Source organism: Arvicanthis niloticus, chromosome 4 (genome assembly GCF_011762505.2).
Source record: "Arvicanthis niloticus isolate mArvNil1 chromosome 4, mArvNil1.pat.X, whole genome shotgun sequence".
Lineage (NCBI taxonomy): Eukaryota > Metazoa > Chordata > Mammalia > Rodentia > Muridae > Arvicanthis > Arvicanthis niloticus.
This window is the reverse complement of record NC_047661.1, coordinates 36,281,312-36,302,388: the sequence shown is the minus strand read 5'-3', so window position 1 is coordinate 36,302,388 and position 21,077 is coordinate 36,281,312. Positions and strand designations below refer to the sequence as shown.

Sequence of the window (21,077 nt, the reverse complement as noted above, 5' to 3'; positions counted from 1 at the left end):
GCATGGTACTCTCTTAAAGTAACAGTCCTGATTTCGTAACCATGCTTTGTGCTGGAGCCATTAGTAGCAATCACAGGAATAATATAACTCTAATTTTGAACATCTGCCTTACAAAGAAGATGGCAAATGTCACCATATGATACACATGGTTGTTATTTCCCAAATCCCACAATTAATGCAAACATGTGGACTCTGCATGGAATCATGTTCACAACATTGAAGATCAGAGTGTTGAAAAGCACAAACACCTAAATATGTGTAATGGTTTCATATTGTAGGAAGAGAAATCACAGAGGCAGCAGAACAGTCTCCGCCGGGCATATTCAGTGATACTGGTTTGTGGCAAGAGGATCAGACAGAATTTGGTGAAGTCAGTGGTGCTTAATTATAGCACCAGTTATCACCACCTCTGTGTTCCGATTGTACTAGATCTGTCTATGTATTATCTCAGGTCTTTAGAACAACCCCCAAAGAAACCATCAGTCTAGTGTTTTGGCTGAAGATACTATATAGGCAGTTGTCTATGGCCATACAGTTTGAAAGACCACAAACCAGAACCCAAAATTCTCTGGCCCCAGGAGTTCATGCTCTTCTCCTTTAGGCTTCACACTGTGTAAGGTGGACTGTGGTCCTTTTAGTTCCTCACTATTTCCAGAGCTTTGATCTGAACTCAATAAAGAAATGAACTACCAGGATGATGGATCTTGTCCTTGTCTTTTCCCCTCCAACAAATTCTTAAACCCACATTTCATGATGGCACCATAAGGCACACCACAAAACCCAGTAATAATGATAGTAGGTGTCTCAGTCACTGTCCTATTGCTGTGGAGAGAGACCATAACCAAGGCAACTATTATGAAAGGAAGCATCTAATTGGGGCTGGCTCACAGTTTCAGAGACTCCGTCCATTCTCATCATGGAGAGCAGCAGGGCAGCATGCATGCAGGCAGAAGAGGCCAGGCACTTCGCTGAAAACAGGTATTGGAGGGGGAAAGGAGGGAAAAGTCTAGAAGGATACTTCAGAGTGTGATGGAGGGTCAGGCAGCATTTTAGAAAGTCTCTCAGAAGATGTAGGAGCAGAACTTAGGAAAGTAAAACAGGTTTATTCTTTATCACTACATTTGGGGAGAAAGATGCAGGCTGCGGGTTTCAGCCCAGTCTGCTCGTTACTTGAGTCACCATTTGCATAAGACTCTATAAAACTTTGATAAAAGATCATTTTTTTAAAACCCTTAAATTCTTTCAGGTAACAGATTGCTTTCTCTGAATCATTCCAATTTTTTTTTCTTTGTCGTTGTTGTTGTTCTAAAACGGAGAGGAAAAATAGTTAAAATTAGCCACCTTTTTATAATGCATTTGCTGAAACCAATTAGTAATTATTTTTTAACATAGCAGTTGGTGTGAGAGGGGTGATAATGTATTTACAATATAAACTTAGCATCATTAATGAGATTGTTCTCTCTATATAAGAGCAAGGCTGTTCGAAGCTGTCCCCTTGACGGCAGAGCAGCGGACTCTTTAAAAGACTCTTAAGAAATGGCCCTGCAATGGTAGTGGGTGGCATGTCATCTCTTTGAAGAGAAATGATGTGTGCAGTTTTTCAAGACCTTCCGTATTAAGAGGATAGTACTTTTTTATCTTAATAGTTAATGTTTTGAGCCTTTAAACGCCCACAAGAGTATGGCTCTTGTACAGTAAAATACGGAGATAGATCAAAACTCCTGGTTCCTGGCAGTGAACATACCTTTTTGTTCTAATTCTTGTGCAGTCTAATATTAGCCCTTTCCCTTCTAAATTCCCATATTTGGATTCAGAGCGAGACTTTCTTTTTAACTCCTCATTTAGCCGATGCTGGCACTAGCTTAGCTCCCCCTCTGTCAGCTTGATATTCAGCTTCGGTCTGACCTAATTCTACTTAGACAACGAACACTTTTTGGTCAAAAATAGTTAAGAGCAAGGAGAAAAGAGGAGTGGGTAAAATGCCACACCTTTCTTGCGCTAGCATGTGTGTTAAGGTATCTGCAGCATAAATCAAGACATAGGTGTCTTGGCATCTGTAGGAGAGGTCCTGTAGCCTCTGATACCAAGCTCTGAAGATACACAAGTTTTTTAATAGAAAGTAGCATCGTGTTTGCATTTAGCCTGTGCATCTGCATATCCTCCTGAATACTTCAAACCATCTCTAGACATATCCTCATACCTTAAACAACATAGACGCTTTATAAATATCACATTGCTTAAGGTTGAAGGATGGGGGAGAGCCTACGCAGATTCAATACAAATGCAATATATCCAGGAATATTTCCCACTTGGAGTTGGTGGGATCCACAGAAGCAGAACACACAGAAACAAATCACTGATGGTATTTTTTGCAATTTTCCATGTACAGTGAGCACCCAGTTGCCCTATTTCTCAGACCTGTGGTTAAGATCAATTCACCGCATCACCCAGACACACAGAGGAATCTTCTGAGTTTAAAAGGCAGAAGTACCAAAAGTTGGTGGTTCCTACCCTTGGTGTGAAGTTCCCAGTGCCCTTCCAAGAACCAAGATGACTGTCCGTGCTTATGACTAGGGTGTCTCTAGGTGCCCTGTTTCCATTTGTGTGGCATGCCACGGGGACTCTCTCATGTTCCGTAAACAGAGGACTGGCCTGGGCTCTGCCTGCGCTGTGTTCTGCTAACTAATTGCACCACCATAGCACCCGGCAGGCAGCCTAGCAGTCAGAACGTCCATAATTCAGCTTAGATTGCAGGAGACAGAATTTATCATTATTTTTCCATTTCATAATTTTTATTTTGCTTTAGAACTCCATTCCCAAGAATAACCCCAGATGTATCACTCTGTTTTGCAAAAGACTATGAGTTGCCTGCCTGAAGTCCTCAAAACCCCTTTCCTTACAAAAAGATCTATTTCACCAAGCACTGAACCAGTCACAGCTCTGGTTTCCCAGACTCCATCATAGCTAATTACAAACCTGTGAAGAGATTCTGGCACGCACGATGTGAGCTAAAATACATCATGGAACTTCCAGAACCCTCCCTCACTCCAACTTGCTGCCTAGAACACTGGCACCCTCACCATTTACCTAAGTATAGCTTTTTTTGCACCTCTACCTCGAATTCTTTAGTGAAATATATCAAGAAGACTTAAAGTCAAGGACTACTTTTTAAAATGGCAACGGGTGTGTGTGTGTGTGTGTGTGTGTGTGTGTGTGTGTGTTTGTGTGTGTGTCTGTGTGTGTGTGTACATTCATAGGTATATGTGTACACTCTTTGGGAGCATCTGTAAGGTTATAGAAGCAATGAAAGAAACATTGTTCAACACAAAATGAGTCAGAGTGTGAATAAAACTAAGTTGGCAGGAATAAGACAGAAAATGCACAGCACATACGTAGCCACAAGGCACACACACAATGCATATCTATTAATACATGGCTTGATTGGATTTCTAGACAGGGGTTTGTAACTGGACTCTGGTTGCCATTTTCTTTTCTTGTCCATGCACAAGAGTCTTAATACACACTCATCCTTGACAGTGTGCAGGAAGAGTGAGACAGAGAAAGGCTGGTTTCCCCCTTTAGAGACAGAGAGCCACGGATGCTCTGCTGCCTGCTGTCTCTGAGAGAGAGTCCCTCAGGAGCAAGTTGCTCCCTCTTCCCGCCACCTGGCACCTCCATCTCCAGCTTAACTGGAAAGCTACTGAGATGACGCCTTAAGTTATGAAAGAAATCATTAAATGATTTTCCAACAGATTCTTTCTAAACATCGAGCTTCTTAAAAACACAGGTGTGGGTGTAACTGTCTTTGCAGTCTTCCTATAATACATATAAACGGAAGAGAATCTCTTACCCATTGTAAAGGATACTGACGCAATTCAGTTTCCCATAATAATGCTAATTCCAATGGTAGTCAATACAATAGTATTCCCAGGGACACGGGATTTAGTAGAAAATGTTTCAAAATTATGGCAGATAAAGAATGGCATTGATCCAGCATACCTTTATCTCCCTGTGATAATATCGCAACTTGCTTCTCAGTCCTGTGATAGCTGACTAAGCCTGGGCCCCACCATAAGTTGAACAGCATGTCAGTAGTTTAAGAAAGAGCGATTTGGAAGGATTTTCAGTGTTTTGTAATCAGTGCAAATGTACCCAAGATAGGAACATCCTACAGAGTTGTAGCACCGCCCACCCCGCCTCCAAGCTGGGGAGTTGTGACTGAGAAGTCCTAAGTGTGGGGGGGGTGGGGAGGAGGTCTCCTCTGATTACTCCTTTGTAGAGAGATTCAGGTAGCTATGACGTGTGCCGCAGAGGCCTGGCCACATGGGAACTTTGCTGTGGTCCTCCACGCTCAGGAATGGAGGAATGAAGAAGGCAGGAGGTGGAGAAAGCACAACAGACATTGAGCATGGTTCTCTGACGCACTGTGGAGTGCTGGACAAGTCTGAGACTGATCGTTGGGGGGAGAAAACAAATTTTGTGCTACATCACTAGAAGTTAGGGTTCCACTGTCCTTGCAGTTATCTTGTACCTAACTAACATGGAGGGCTGTGGGCCACTATGCAGCCTCCCCCTCCCCGACTCCCGTCTCTCTGCTGAGGCCAATATCTCTCACATACAAGGACTAACAAGAAGGCTCTTTAAAAATACGTCTTCACTTCTTTGCTCTTTATGCCTTTTCTTTTGACATTTTCCTGATAATGTCTCCTTTGTATCATCTGTTAATCCATCAGAGATGAAGAGGATGTTCCTACAGAGGCGAGTACTGCAAAGGGCTGAGCTGAGCCTGAAGGGGCTCTTCCCATGCTGTCCTCATTCCTGTGAAACTTGCTCTCTTGTCTCAGAACTACTGGGGTCACACTCCCTGGCTGGCTTGCCAGTGTTCCTTAAGGTTGGGGGGAGGTGACTTTTCACAAATGGCTCTGGGATCTTTTGGGACAGGACAGCACCAGGGGCTTGCTGCATAAAGGGACCTGAGAACATGTAGAAAAACCAACTTGACTGTGTTTGATGCCAAAGGGTTTCAAGAGGTCTAAATTTCCTCCCTGCCCCCCACCCCCCAGCCACCTTGATGTTTTCTGAGCTTCTGCCACAGAATGACTACCATTTCTGTTCTTCTAAGGAAAGTCAAACATTGTACAAATGGCAGCAGGGCCCTTTGTGTAACATCCCTGCAATTTAGGTCACTATAACTTCCTAGTTCCATTTTGTTGATAGGAAACTTGCTTGAGAAACCATCTGTCTTAGGGTTTTACAGCTGTGAACAGATGCCATGACCAAGGCAAGTCTTATAAAAGACAACATTTAATTGGGGCTGGCTTACAGGTTCAGAGGTTCAGTCCATTATCATCAAGGTGGGAGCATGGCAGTGTCCAGGTAGGCATAATGCAGGAGAAACTGGGAGTTCTACATCTTCATCTGAAGGCTGCTAGCAGAATACTGACTTCTAGGCAGCTAGGATGAGGTTCTTATAACCCACACTCACAATGACACACCTACTCCAACAGGGCTACACCTTCTAGTCGTGCCACTCCCCAGGCCAAGCATATTCAAACCATCACACCATCTATGCTGGTGCTTTTTGCTTGCACCCTTGAGGTCATGATCCAGAATGAAGGAAGTCTATTTCAAAGAATTCAGATGAAGTGAGCACTCACATGGATCCAGATGTTGCTGTGTTTCTGGTCACTTTCATGCCAGGTCATCTAGATCAGCCCCTGAAAACTGCTTATGAGGGACCAAAACCAGGTTGGCTATTAATCCGTCTCAGTTGAAGACCAGCCCCAAAGTGCTATAGCATCAAAGAAAGAAGCAGCCAGATCTAGAATAACACACAGTGCAATATACTGGGCACTTCCTGGTGGAGGTTTAGTCCCTGGCAACACCAAGGACCTGGGGCTCAGAAAGAGGAGCCAACTGCCTTCATCTGATAACAGAATTAGTCACATCAGTCACATCCCTGGAGCTTCTACTCTGTTGAAAAGGTGCATATACCACTTCAATGGCTTTGAGAGTTTACTGAGGGAAAACTAGCAAGGGTTATTCTGGACAACTGTGGTTGACACACAATTACTGCAGTCATGTCAAGCTGAGCTCATACAGCTACAGGTTTGTTGAAGGATTTGATGTGAAGGGTGAAGAGTGAAGAGTCCTTGCTCTTGTGGCTGCTGTTTCAGGATGATAGCGATACTTCACTTAACTGCCCTGAAGTGGGTCCTGCTTCCAACTCTTACCTGCTATACAACTTTGGAAAGAGAATGTCCCTCTCTATGCTTCAGTTTCTTCTTCTCATCCATGGGGGCTGTGATGGCACCTTCCCCCATAAGGTTTTCTGAGGACAACATGAGATGAATATATACTCCTTGACAGAGTACTATAATAGTAACCATTGATTTATATTCATTAATACAACTAATAATGTTACTAGTAAAAAGAAGATTGTATTATCTACTGAATTTAATGACTTTATAGTAGTCTAGGATGACTGTATTCATTGCAAAATGAAAAAGTCTCTAATGAAACTGAGTAGTCTGGAGATCTCTGAAAGAGCATGAACTGATATAACAGATATGTGGCATTTACTTACCTGTCTCTGAGTTCTTGTCCAGGTCAAACCAACAATATCTGTAGGTGTTCCCATTTGCAACTCAGCTCTCCTGACCCATGCTGAAAAGAGATGGTATTTTCACAGTGGCATGTCCATGAATGGCTCCTTTTTTCTGATACGACAAGAAGATGCTAATATTGTCTGGGTGGACTAGGCTGTCGGCCTAGCCTCATATGCCAAAGGACCCATTTTGGCCCATGCTCAAACTACTGAAAACGGTGTAAGACCTGAAGTCTGGTTTTCTGTTCATTCTGTCCTTGGGTTGAATACTGACCCTAGTTCCCACTCATACCTATAATGCCCTCCCCACCTTCAAGGATGCTTCAATGTTAGGTTTCCTTTCCTGGATTCATGTACATGTGTGCTTACATACAAGTGTGCATTCTAGCACAGGTATGTATAGGTTCACTTATGCATGGTGGATAATTTGTATGGGTGCCAAAGACAACCTCATGTGTGGGTCCTCAGAAGCTATACAACTTGCTTATTGAGACAGGTGCTCACTGGGGCTCATTAGGTAGGTAGGCTACCTGGCCAATAATCTCAGGAACCTGCTTGTCTTTGCCTCTCCACTGCTGGGATTACAAGTATGCATCCCCATGTCTGGCTTGTTATGTGAGTGCTGTGGATCACATTCAGATATTCTTGTATCTGAATGCAAGCACATCCCTGACTGCACGATCTCTCCAGACAGACCTCACAAATTCATTCATTCAAGAATTGACTTGCACCAGCCTACCCTCATTGAGGGACTGGTTTCCCATTCTTCTGGAGCCCCCACATACCTGCCATGGTACCCATAACCCGTTGTGACAGTTTATTTGCTTACCTAATGCCTATCAGAGTACCAGGGATGCTTCTGATTAAAACACATGAGTCTTCTGTTTTACTAGAAATGTATGATTTTACACAGTGTGACCTAGAGTAGGTACTTGGCAAAAACCTACTGAACCCCAGCTAAATATTTCAAAACAGTGTAAGGCTTAGTAACTTATCTGATAGGTTATAATCAATCACAGCATTACTTGAAAGCCAAACACTTTTCTGCGTTCAAGTCTCAGTCCTTAAAGTTATGAATCAGTTTTCTAAGAGACAAGCACAGAACAATGGTGGGGACCGTTAGGCCACTGTGTCTCAATTGGCAGAGACTCTCCTAAATCACATTTTCATGATTATTCCTTTGATCTTCTGTATTCAAAGAGGCAAAGCCATTGGGGCTCCAACACCTCAGGTATAGATTGCCATACTGTGATCAACTTCGCACTGAGATGGGACCTGATGTGGCAAGAGTCAAGTGTCTACCCCTGTTCTAATGATGATCGCCAAAGGGCCTTGTGGATTCTGTGACTGGAACAAGAATAAAGTCCAATGGTTAGAGAGGCTGGACAGATACCCATACAGATGAGGGAGGTAAAACATGGAAGACAGAAAATAACGGAGGGGCACAGTGCAGGATCGTGAGAAAGCTGCCATTGTCCAGCCCCAGCAGTATGTAAGCTTCTCTACCGGGTGATTCTAGACCTCACAATTCTTTGTTTTGGTTTTTAACTTTCTATTGGTTCTTCGTAAATTTCAAACATGCACCCTAATCACACTTATCTCCACGTTCTCTCAGACCTGCCCTTCAACCCTTGGAACCTCCCTTTCAACAGACAAAAAAAGAGTATCTCATTGTGGAAGCCGCTGAGTGTCACAGTGTGTCCCACAGTATACCCTTTGTCCACACTTCTTTGTTTACAAATGTTCATTGCAATGACGTGTTGGTCTGTTACAAGGCTTCTGGCTTCTGCTACACTATCAATACTAGAACTTCACTGAGATTCCTCTCGGATATCCCCTTGTTGCCCCGTGTCTTGAAAATCTTTGCAGATGTATTTTGTATCTGTAGGTCTGTCCCCTTCATGCGCTCCAACAGTTCATTGATAGGGTAGACATTGAGGTGGGCCAACTCAAAGTCCTGGATCTGGCCTGAGAGGTATTTGAGCTGGTCAGCCACTAGCTCACCCTAGGGTCCTGGTTCACCTACACCCTTACCACCAGGGTTAGTTCTACTGCACTGCCCAGGTGAAGTGCAAGGCCTGCTTTCTCACCTGCTGCAGGTGGTGAGGGGGGAGGGTGAAGGAGGGTACCTTTTCCTCCCCCACATCACCATGTGGTAGGCCAGCTCTCCCACACTCACCCACAACTTCTGAAATGTGCAGGCATGCTCTCCAAAGTATTGCAGCTGGCTAGGGGCAGGTTCAGTTCTTCTGCTCTAGTGACTGCAGGGCCAGCTCTCCCACGATGCCCAGGTGAGGGGTAAGGCAAGTTCTGTACAGTCTTCAGACATCAACATGTCCCCTGGTGGCAGCATAGATTAAGGGCATCTGCCTAGCCTTTGGTAGTAACAGACTCCTGCTACTGCAGGGCTATGGACCCAGACATGGCCCCTAATAACAGCATAAGCTAAGCCCCCACCATGGTCCCAGGGGGACATCACCAGCTTCTCATATCTGACTGTTGTTCACTACACTCGAGTTTCCAGTTCTTCCTTCCTTCATTGTGCTCGCATCCTTCTGTTTCTAGATCTCAGCCATTTACGTGCTCCTTTTAGCAGCACCAAGGCTCTCTGAATGACAGTGCCTGGCAGGGGTGATCTTCAGCATGTTCTTCGTAACCCTCCCCAACCCTCCCAATCCTCACCCCCACCATGCTGTGCCGGACTGGTGGACATCTCAAGGTAGCTTCCTGACCATGCCCCATGATAATAATCTGGTGGTCATCTCAGGCTCACTTCTATCCGGGGCCCATGATCCCAGCCTGGTGCCAGACTGGTAGAGACCTCACAGATTTCCAAGAGAAGTTGTAAGTGTAGATCTTTATATAAAAAGTCCTAGTTTTTAAAACACAGTCTAGTGTAACACATAATCTAACCTTGGGCAACCAGGCAACACAAGAACTCAGAAAATGAAAGGGAGTCCTAGAGTCAAAATACTCAAAGAAAAATCTAATTTTAAATACTTTCACTTATCATTCCTGAAAATATTCTGGTGCCTGTTGAACACATGTCCCAATTTTTAATTTAGAAAATACAGCTTGATACTTCTAATTTAATTGCCACTTTAGATTGCCTCAGATATTAATAGTAGTCCCCAAAGTCCTAGACTCAAAGAAGAAACAGGCTTTCTCATGTTAAAGGGAGAGAAGCAGGCTGAGCTACATGGTATTTATTTTAAAGAACCAAGAATGTTATAAACTTCCTCAGTGTTTTCTAAATCTCAGTGCATTTTTCCTTTGCTTTCACTTGCTCATGTCTCTAACTATGTAAGTGTTTGGCTGGATTATTAGGAAATTATACTTAAGTCATTCCCAGAGATCTGGTTCATGATGAGAGCACACATTATTAGGGAATTACTACTCCCTTCTAAAATTTCTGATCCAACAGCACGGAAAGCTGACAGAAAGCTTCCCAATCCACTATGCAACAATCTGTTATCCAACATCCTGCTACCCAATAAAACACTACCCAGCAACCTGCTACCCAACAGCCCACTCCCCAGCAACCTGCTACCCAACAGCCCACTACCCAGCGACCTGCTACCCAACAGCCCACTACCCAGCAACCTGCTACCCAACAGCCCACTACCCAGCGACCTGCTACCCAACAGCCCACTACCCAGCAACCTGCTACCCAACAGCCCCACTACCCAGCGACCTGCTACCCAACAGCCCACTACCCAGTGACCTGCTACCCAACAGCCCACTCCCCAGCGACCTGCTACCCAACAGCCCACTCCCCAGCGACCTGCTACCCAACAGCCCACTACCCAGTGACCTGCTACCCAACAGCCCACTACCCAGTGACCTGCTACCCAACAGCCCACTACCCAGTGACCTGCTACCCAACAGCCCACTACCCAGTGACCTGCTACCCAACAGCCCACTCCCCAGCAACCTGCTACCCAACAGCCCACTACCCAGCGACCTGCTACCCAACAGCCCACTACCCAGCAACCTGCTACCTAACAGCCCACTACCCAGCAATCTGCTACCCAACAACCTGCTACCCAACAGCCCACTACCCAAAAGATGGTAGCACTAACTTCCCTGAAACATGCAGCATATTGGTCCACACCATCTCTGGGACAGAGCATGCAGCTTGCTGTGGTGTTGCCGAGAGCAGAGCAGACCACATAGTGAGTAGCAAGCAGAAGTTAACCTGAAGAAACCCTTATACCCTCTTAGCCTTTCACCCCAACTAGGAAGCCCAGGGCATTTAAGGTCTGCCACATTTCTCTGAGGAGCCAGAAACAATATCTGATGAAGCAAAGTCTTTGAACAGGAAACGGGCAGGTCCTCAACTCCAGAGCTGGAGCTGCTCACAGGATAGTAATGCCACTGCTTTTCCTGGTGTCAAATGCAAACATGTTCAGCAGCCCATTGTTTGTAGACACAGGGATGTCAGATGCCCATTATGGAATATGGGAAACAACAAAAACTACATCCTGTACTCATCCAAGTCAGATAATCACACTGACTGCAAAACATGCAGGCACAGAGCACTAGAAAATTTACAGGGGGTCCTTTGTGCGTGCTCCGCCTTTTCCAGAACGAGACTAATTTGCTCTTATTTCAGCCAGCTCCAGCAAAGCAAGTGGATGAAGGAGAGAAAGGAGAGTGAATTGTCGGTGTTATTGAAAAGACTCATGGTTAGTCACACTCTCTCACAGGTACCACACCACTCATTAGCAGACCTGAGAACTGGCGTGCCTCCCACAGCTGAGCTCAGGGCCTGGCAGGCCCCCGGGAACCCACGAAACCCTGTGTTCTCCCACACCCTGCAACAAGAAAGGCCAGTTTGGGCAAGCCTGAACACAACTGAGTACCTGGATGCTCGGTGAATTTGTTTTATGTCCTGTGTTGCTTAAAATATAATTATTTAGGCATTCAGCTGATGTGAGAATCGAGATGTCATATCTGGATTAGGATGACACTTACCTGCCTAGAACGGCCATTTTTCTCCCCAGGTTTCCCACAGAGGACCCAAGAAATGGCTAACTTGTCTGCCTTGCCTCCTCCAGTCAAAGCTATTCTTCCTGGAGCTGGAAGTATTCGTCTTGCTTGTCCGCCACCAGTAATCATGACTTAAACTATAGGGATGGCCACTGAAGAACCCAAGCATCAAGGACACACCCAGGAGACTGACTAGCTGTGGGAAAGCCGAGGGACTTACTGCATAGTGTGAAGAAAAGAAGCGAGGTCTTGTTTTTTGTTTGGTTTCATTCCACTTGTTGGAGCTGTATCCTTGTATGAAGATCCCATTTCTAGTTAGGACAACAAACCATCTCTGGTATTATAGAAAGTAAACACTGCTCTAGAGTCATAACTTCATAAAGTTAAAACAAGACTAAGCAAAGAGATCTGGCTTCTGTTAGGATGGCCTGCACTCTCCATAGAGAATCTCAAGTAAAGTACACAAGGCCAGGATTTTGTAAGTGAATACAACAAGGTGTTAGCCACAGGGGATCATGGGTAACACTGAACCATGATGGGTTTGATGAAAAAAAGAAGCATAGGCAATTGCATGCTTAGTTCTGCGGTCTCTCCTGTTAAAAGTCATTGCAACCCTGTCAAATCCATGTTACATGGCAAATATTATTATATGCATGTTTACTTTGAGTATATTATAGTACCTAAAAACAATGATTCTGGCCCTAAAAAAAAATCCATCATGATGATGGGGACAGATATGATAAGGCCTTGGAAACATTCTTGTGGGCTTCTAGAGTTTTCTAAACTCTCTACAAAACTGCTAAGCACTCCTTCTTAAAAAAAAAAAAAAACCTGATACAAATGTGAAAGGCATATGTCAATGGACACTCAACTTATGCCAAACATAACAGTTGCCCTGCAAACAAGTGCTAGCACCAGTCTGCCTCCTGGAAGGAGAGGAAGGCCTGAGCGGTTAGTAATACAAGATGGCTTGCGGTACCATCTCTCCTAGTTAGCTTCACCTGTCAACAAAGCACAAGCCAGAGTTATTTGAGGGGGTCTCAGCTGAGGAATTGCTTTGATCAGATTGTTCTGTCAGCATGTCTACTGGGCATCTTCTTGATTTCTAGTTGGTGTAAGAAGACCCCGCCTTTCTGTGGGCGGCAGCATCCTTAAGCAGATTAGCCTTGACTGTATATGAAAGGTAGCTGACCAGGAGCCTTGGAGAAAACTAGTACACACTGTTCCTTCATGTTTTTTTCCTCCAGTTCCTGCTTGAGCTCTTGATCTGATTTTCTTCAACAATAGATTGTGACCTAGAAGAGTCTAAGATGGAATGAAATAAACCCTTTCTTCCTCAGTTTGCTTTTGATCATGGTGCTTATCGCGGCAACAGAAAGCAAACTTGGACACCCTCCCATTATCTGAGTCCTCCAACCTCCCCCACCCCCCATTGTTTGTGCTCCTGAGAAAAGAGGCAAAGATTAATTAAAGAAACAGTCCACTTGACCCCTGAAGGAATTTATGAGTTGCTAGGGTTCCCTAGAGCCTCCTACCCCAAGGAAGCTTGACAGCTGTTTGTGACCACGATGCTCGTCTTCAGCCTGGCTATTACATGTATCATAAACACGCACCAACCGACTTCTAAAGGTGTCTCAGATGCACAGAAATGGGTGTAACAAGAAAGTGTCCGTCAGCTTCAACACTTCCATCCCAGTCAGCCGTAGCTGTCGTGTGCAGATTTGCCTGTGCTTTGACTGTCTCTAGGGAAAACGCATCTGTATTGAACAAATATAATTTTTCTCCTTTTCTTTTTTCACCATACAATATACACACACATGTCAGCTAATATTCCTACAGTATTTACACTTTATGGTGCACCATAAGTAATACAAACATTATTTAAAGTGTAGGGAGAGTGTGTGGGGGTTATATGGAAATGCTGTGCCATTTTATATAAATAACTTAAGACTACCTTAGATCTAGTTCAGTGACGGAGCAAGATCCTGGAGCACATCTCTCATCACTCCAGTGGACGGTGTGGCTTTCAGAAGAAAACGATATTGTTTTCATACGTTTCTCACATAGCGTCTAAAGTGCTGTAAGTGTACTGACAACATTGAAACTCACCTCTATGAGAACCATCTCTATCACATCTTAGGATATGCCAGAGTTGGGACACGAACCCATCTATGGCTTAACTATTACGCTGTTTAAGCCACAAGGGCATGATTTCCTGTGGACACAGGCTCTTGTGCACCCAGTGGACTTCTGAGAGTTTGGGAGGGTAACTCTCCAGTGACATGAGGACCTCCCTATAACAGGACAAATAATTTGAGAAAAATAAGGCAGTGGGAGGCATGATATTGTGAGCAGCCAGCTTGGCTTCCACTGACAGTCACTCCACAGCCCACCCGGCCTCTCTAGCTTCATGTCCACCATCTTTATCATGACACAATGGAGTCCGTGTCTCCTGGGGTTCAGGAGCTGATTCACAAAAACAGAGCTGACCACTGCCTGGCCAATAGAAATGCCGAACATCCCTGAAGGAGGCCACTCGCAGTTAAAAAGGCATAAATGGAAAGAGAAGATTTAACATTATCTTCTTATTTGTCCAGGAGACTTGTAAACCACGGGAAGAAATTCCTCTTAACGTTTTCTTGAAAACAGTTGCTTTTCCTCTCTTGGCTGCGGTTGTTGTCTCTGCTTAGTCTTTTTCTCCCCAGCATTTGGTAAATAACTCGTATCTTTTTTCATCAAGTCACAGTGGAACCTCGCTGTGCCATACTTCAGCGCGGAACCTTCCAGCTGCATTCTCTGCAAGCTTCTGTGGAGGGGGTGCCAGCACAAGTTTGTGGCCAAAATTTCTATGGCTGCACATTGAGCAGCTCAGCCCTGCCTTGCCTTTCGCAGTCACTGTCGCTTGCACTGACACTGCTCCTCACAGCTTGGACATGTGTTGACAGGGCTCTGGCTGTGTGCCTGCTTTCCTCATTGAGGTCCAGTCCCTGCAATAACTGGATTTTCTCTTGTGGTGAAGAGTAATTGGGTTAAACTGAGCAACATTTGATTCTGACTTACAAATGGCCTGATCTAGTTTGGGCCTCTGTGAGTTCCAGGCAAGAATGAGCAGAGCAGTTAGACAGATGTCCCCCGGCTGTCCTGCGACAATTTTAATGCACGCTCAGGAGACATCACATGGAAATTTCTGGAGAGAGAGGCAGGGTCATGAGCTTAGGAGGGTAGGAGAGCATCTGGGAGACTCAAAAGATGGGGAAGCAAAGCTGGATCATATCACAACTCAAACCTATGGCCATGCAAATGTTTTGATAGGAATGGATGAAAACACAGACATTCAGTGACATCTGCAAATCCAGGTACTGTGTGGGAGGGGATGTCGGGTAATATTGGCAAGCAGGAAAAAAAAAAAAGAGGATTGCTCTGGTCATACTACAAAGTGTTCATGGTCAAAAAGTCACATGCTTTGGTGAATAGGCACCCCAGGTCAGTCTTTATCAAGAGTAAACTATATGGGTGTCTTGATTATCTAAAAGCACATTTAAAAACCACAAATGTGTGCCTTTAACTATCCAAGTAAATGCATTTCTTCTTTTTTCCTAGATAACATTAATATAGGCACTGGCATCTAATGTATCACCAGGATGTGTAAAGGGGAAACGGTAAAGATCATAATGGGTTAGTCCCCCAAACGTTTTCCTTCCCTTTGACATCACTGTTGTTCCACTGAGATCTCTACTCATATTTCAGACATCAAACCAAGTATCCTTTGCAGACTCTTGACCTTCCTCTCTCAGTACCTCTGTATTATAATCCCACAAGGTCAGTATGGAAACAAAAAGATATTTGAGAGCTAAGGGCATCTGGAAATTCAACCTGCTGAAGAGATTCCTCCTCTTGCCAGCAAAGATCTCTGTCCCTCCGCTCTGGAGGACTCCCTATTGGTTGGTGGCTGGAAAGCCATTGAGACGCCCGGTTGTGAGGAACACTTCACTTCAACTAGTCACCCCACTGCCTGCCAGAAGTAGAATAATATCTTGAGATGTTTAAGACCATATACGGCAGCCAGACACCAGAGGTTAGTAGGGTAAAGTTATTGTCCTGTCAAAAAGCTTGGACTAGGTGTGCCTGTCCACATGCTAACAGAGCAGGGGAGAAAATGTGTGCCCCTCACATTCTCCTCAGGAGCTTCAGCTTGAATAAGAGCAAGTACATCTCAGGGTTGTGAGAGAGAGGAAGTCCTCAACACCCAATCATTTTTAAATTATGAGTTAAAACAAATTAATGACTCCCAGATGGGGAAAGTTTCCATTGGGACATAGGAGTCATCAACTTAAGAAGAGGTCCCAGTGCCCTCAGCAAGTGCCAAATTGGTTCCCAACTCAATAATCCTTTAGAGTCAACTATTTCTTGCAGGGAGAGGCTGTCCCAGGAGGTGGCATGAATCACTAACAGGATAGACACAGCAGAGACCAAGTCATGTCTGAACCATGAGGAACAAGCCAATGTCTGATTCAAACCTAAGTGAAGATGAGGAAGGAACAGAGAAACAGACCAAAGATGCCCTCAATTAAGCATCTACCCACAGTTGTACATCACCACGGAGCCTCTGGATGCATGCAGTAACCCTCTTCAAGAGATGTTCCTTCATGTAACCCTGCTTACGTTACACCTGTGTATGTTGTCAAACTAAGTGGGGGTTGGGGGGGGGGGAATCCAGTGCTATCTCAAGTAGTTCTGACGGTGAGTGACCTGGGCAGGAATTCTCCCATACAAGGATGCATCATGGTATTGCATCATGAGGCCTCTAGATCTGGCTGAAAACTTGAGTTGAGGGGAAGAGCTGTGTGTTCTTTGTCTATGATGATATACCACAGACCCCCTCATTCTGTACACACTCCCTACAGAGGCATATTCACAGCTGTAAAAGCCTTAGTTACCACACACACACACACACACACACACACACGGTCAGCAAATGCCCAATTCCAGATCCTTGGGTCAACAGGGTCTCCTACATTTTACTTCACTCCACAAACACTGATATCGATATCGAGCCTGCTAGGTGACAGGTCCCAGTGAAGCCAACTGAGAACTAGACATGGGGAAATCAGTAAAATGAGGTATTGGCTGGTAAGTGGTTTTTGTTTTTTTGGTTTTTTTCTCACTAAAACTTGTAGTAATAAAAACAGTAATAATGACTTTTTAAAAATCTGCTATTTGTTGGGAATTTAGCAAATTACTTCATTCCATCTGCTCAGTACTCAGTATAAAATACTTTTTGCCCCCCCCCCCCCAGAACACGCATCACATTCTACTTGAGTCTGAGTGAATTAGTTTGGCTCTTCAACTCCATCGTGACGTTATTAAGGGTGAGGTGGTATTTAAAAGATGATTAAGGGACCTATACTCATAACTGGGATCAGGAACCTTTTGAAAGGGTTTGGGAAAACCACTGTCTCCTTGCTTGTCTTTCCCTTCTTTTATCACACGAGGACATGATGTTTTTCCCATCCAGAAGACACCGGAAGGAAAGTGCCATCCCGGAAGCAGAGACTGAACCCTCACCAGACACATATGCAAACCCCTTGATCACAAACTTCTCAGCCTATAGAATCGCAAGATATCCCTACCACAGCTTAATCCACAGAGAATGACAGGCCAACTCACACCTCAGGAATAACATGTTATGGATCATTTTCGCGATGATACTAAGATCATAGTGCTTTGTGATTCAGTTTTCATATACATGATAACAAAAATACGGTGCTGATGGATAGCAATTTAAAATTGAAATAAAACAAGCTCACTACTTTTATTTATACTTCCATATCAAATAAGCATACTTAGAGATTACAAAGTGAGTTCCTTTTTTTTTTTTTAAAAAAAAAAAAAGGTACATTTTTCAGTTCAGAATGAATCAGAGAATGTTCAATATCATCTAATTAGAAATATATACATATGTATATACATATATATGTCTGAGTTTATCATTTACAACTACAAATTGTATATTAATTAATACCTGTTTGTTGTTCTCAGTGATTGACTTTGTGTTACTAACTTGAAATTTGAAGTAAATGTCCCCTGATAAAATTATATTTTTATCTGTTTCATATGCTGGGATTACCTGTTGTATTTTATTTGGGGGGAAATATTTTGTGCTAAAAGAAAATTAAGACCATAAAACACATTTAACAACTCAGTGACCCCCTCCATTGCCCTCTGTGTCTCTTCGGCCTCCTCAGCCCCTCCCCCAAACTCACATGCCTTCCTTCCTCTACTGTGTGCTGCACATGAGGACCCTTTTTACTCTTCACCATCCATGTCTGCTGTCTATCACATTCCATCTTCTCCAGGCATGAGACATGTATCGCCATGGAAATGCTCACCTGTGTACTTCCTGTGTTGCTGTAATAGTTTTTGTTGGCATGTCTGCGTTCCTGCATGGGAAGGCCTGAGCTTGACACACTTAGGTACACGCTGGCTGCTCACTGCTAGGCTTATACTATCTGCTAAATAAATGTGTGTCAGATGAAAAAATGAGCAAATGAGCAGTATGAAAAAAACAATCAGGATTCGGTCCTTAGTGAATTTAAGCATTAAGCTTTCAAAACATTTGTGCCCCGTTATTTACTACCTCCTAAGCTGCTCTATTCCTAGGAATTGCCTCATTTAGCCTCAAATAAACTAACTCCCTGAAGTAGGTAATATAATTGTCATGATAATTTGTCTCAAACAAGAAAAACGGAACACAATGAATGATGTAACTTGATCAACCTTTCACGGCTAGTAGAAGGCAAAGTGACACTTGGATCCCACGCTCTTTTATGTTTCGTACCCTTCCCAGAGTGCGCATTGCTGCCTGCACAGCGAAGCCTACATACAGGGATATTGGATATTTCCCAAAGTTTCCCAAAGGCTTGAGAACTGTCTGCCAGAATAGATATGTTAGTCATCTACATTTAGTAGTCCCAAAGTATACTGAATTTTTAGATACTGATTCCAGTGCTGTCTCTTGTTACTGCCAAGGCAGTGTAGCTTGTTTCTCCACTGGCCTGTCTTTGGAAAAGCCAGAAAAAGAAGTTGAAGGACCATGTGTCTTAAAACACCAGTGCAAATGCTGCTATCTACTGGCTGGCCGAGAGCCTCCGAAGCTACTCGGTAATATTTAAAGTGCATCCATCACCCCAGTACGCCACTGCCTGCTGTTGAGATAAAGCACACATGAAATGCCTTGCCTGCTACATTTCCTTTCTTCCTTACATTCTAATTACTTAATTATAATGTGTTGTGGAACTTGAAAGCAATGCTTGCTCAAATTAGACCACAGGTTGGTGAAAATGAGATTCAGCTGTGGCATTCTGGTGTGATTTCCTTGCTGGTGCTGAGGTGTGAACACAGTCTTGAGCATGTTAGGTACATGTTCTGCCACGGACCTGCATCCCTATGGAGATGTGACATCTGAACTTCCAGGTGTCTCCTTCTATCAGTTGCTTTGGCAACACTGAAGGGTTTTTTTTTTTTTTTTTTTTTTTTGCTTTTCTTCTTGGTGTGTGTCCATCTTCCAGATAAGTGAGGCTAGGTCCCAGATAAGTGAGGCCATGTAGCCTTACTCTTTATCTGGCTCTCCACGTGGTGGCAGTACAGAACACTTCCTTAGGGAGGAGCTAGACTCAGCGTCCAATCTTTTTTGATTCTCAATCTCCTTCTTTTCTTCTGAGGCAAATTATCACAAACTTTTAAGTAACAGCAAATATTGTTGGTGTCTGTTTTGAAGCAGTCATTCAGAGTGACATGGAGCTTTGCCAAAGTCAAACTAAACACATTTCATCATGCCATTTTTCATAGGGAGGTTTTTCCTTTCACAAAATTATCTACAATTAAAACTAGAGAGAAATTTTTTTCCAACTGTCACAGCCTTTTAGAAGATAAACTTTTTTTCAAAAACAGCAATTTATAATGCCAGTAATTTTCTCTTTCCATCCTGCTATTATTAAGGCTACTGATTTGGGGGTTTATTTATTTATTTGTTCTTCTTTTTTTTTTAAACTCAGCCCCAGTCTCTCTGTAATGCTCACATAATGGCCTGTTTCTAACTTCACCCATTGCCATGGAAGTAATTATTCTACTCAGTCAGACAGTCAATTTGCTACAGAATCAAAGAGGAAGCAATAGGGTTCAAAACAAAAAACAGTCACTCCATGGAGCATGACAAAATGGGGAGGATAGAAAGACCACAGATTTCTGTGGAAGGGTGCTGCAAGCCCAGGTTTTGAAATGAAATATCATCTGAATAAGACAATGATATTGAAGTGAATAAATAACTATTAGAATCCATAATTAGAAGATTCTGAATGAATAGCTCTCTATAGAACTCATACTTCATACAGCAATATTCTGAATGAATCCTTTCTTTTACAAAATCTAGAAAAGAAATCCCAAAATCCATGCTTTGGACACAATTTAAGTCAGATTATCCTTGATAGGGTATTTTGAAATGAGCCAGTCCAAGGCAGATTAGATTATAGTAAAGGCAGGTTTATTGGGAAGCTACCCTCAGGAGAGTTTACAGGCCCCAAGGATTAAGGCCAGGTGAGTGGCCATGGGAAGGAGGAAGAAAAAGAGAGAAAGAGCTGAGGCAGAGAGAGAAGAAGGACTATGATGAGGAAGATGACTGAGAAGAGGAGGAAGAAGAGAAGAGGAGGAGGAAGAAGGAGAAGAGGAGAAGCAGCAGAAGAAGAAGGAGAAGGAGAAGGAGAAGAAGGAGAAGGAGTAGGAGGAGAAAAGAACAAGAAGAACTACAACAAGAAGAAGAACAAAAACAAGAACAACAAGAAGAACAAGAACAAAGAAAGAAGAAGAGGAGGAGGAGAAAGAAGAAGAACAAAAACAACAGGAAGAACAAGAACAGGAAGAACAAGAAGAGAAACAAGAAGAAGAAAAAGAAGAACAAAAACAAGAAGAAGAGAAAAAGAAGAACAAGAAGAAGAAGGAGGAGGAGGAGGAGGACGAGGACGAGTAGGACAAGGAAGACAAGGATGAGGAGGAGAACAAGAAGAACAAGAATGACATTGACAATGATGACAAGGACAAGGACAGGAACAGGAACAGGAGGGGTAGGAAGAAGAACAAGAACAAGAAGAGGAACAAGAATAACAACAACAACAAGAACAAGAACAACATCAACAATGACAATAAGGACAAGGACAGGAACAAGAGGAGGAGGAGGAACAAGAAGAAGAAGAAGAAGAAGAAGAAGAAGAAGAAGAAGAAGAAGAAGAAGAAGAAGAAGAAGAAGAAGAAGAAGAAGAAGAAGAAGAAGAAGAAGAAGAAGGGGAAGAAGAAGAAGGGGAAGGGGAAGGGGAAGGGGAAGAAGAAGAGGAACAACAAGAAAAAGAACAAGAAGAAAAAAGAAGGAGGAGGAGAAGGAGAAGCAGGAGAAGGAGGAGGACAAGAAGAATGAGAAGAATGAGAAAAT

The 21,077-nt window shown here is 43.6% G+C and overlaps 1 long non-coding RNA gene across 1 annotated transcript in view; it reads right to left on the bottom strand.

The window, feature by feature from the left end:
* LOC143441876 (uncharacterized) overlaps window positions 1-21,077 on the bottom strand; it is a 36,893-nt gene that overhangs the window by 12,942 nt on the left and 2,874 nt on the right. The window contains exon 2 of the long non-coding RNA XR_013109618.1: window positions 6,587-6,666. This is a non-coding gene — a long non-coding RNA (uncharacterized LOC143441876). The remainder of the gene's footprint in view (window positions 1-6,586; window positions 6,667-21,077) is intronic.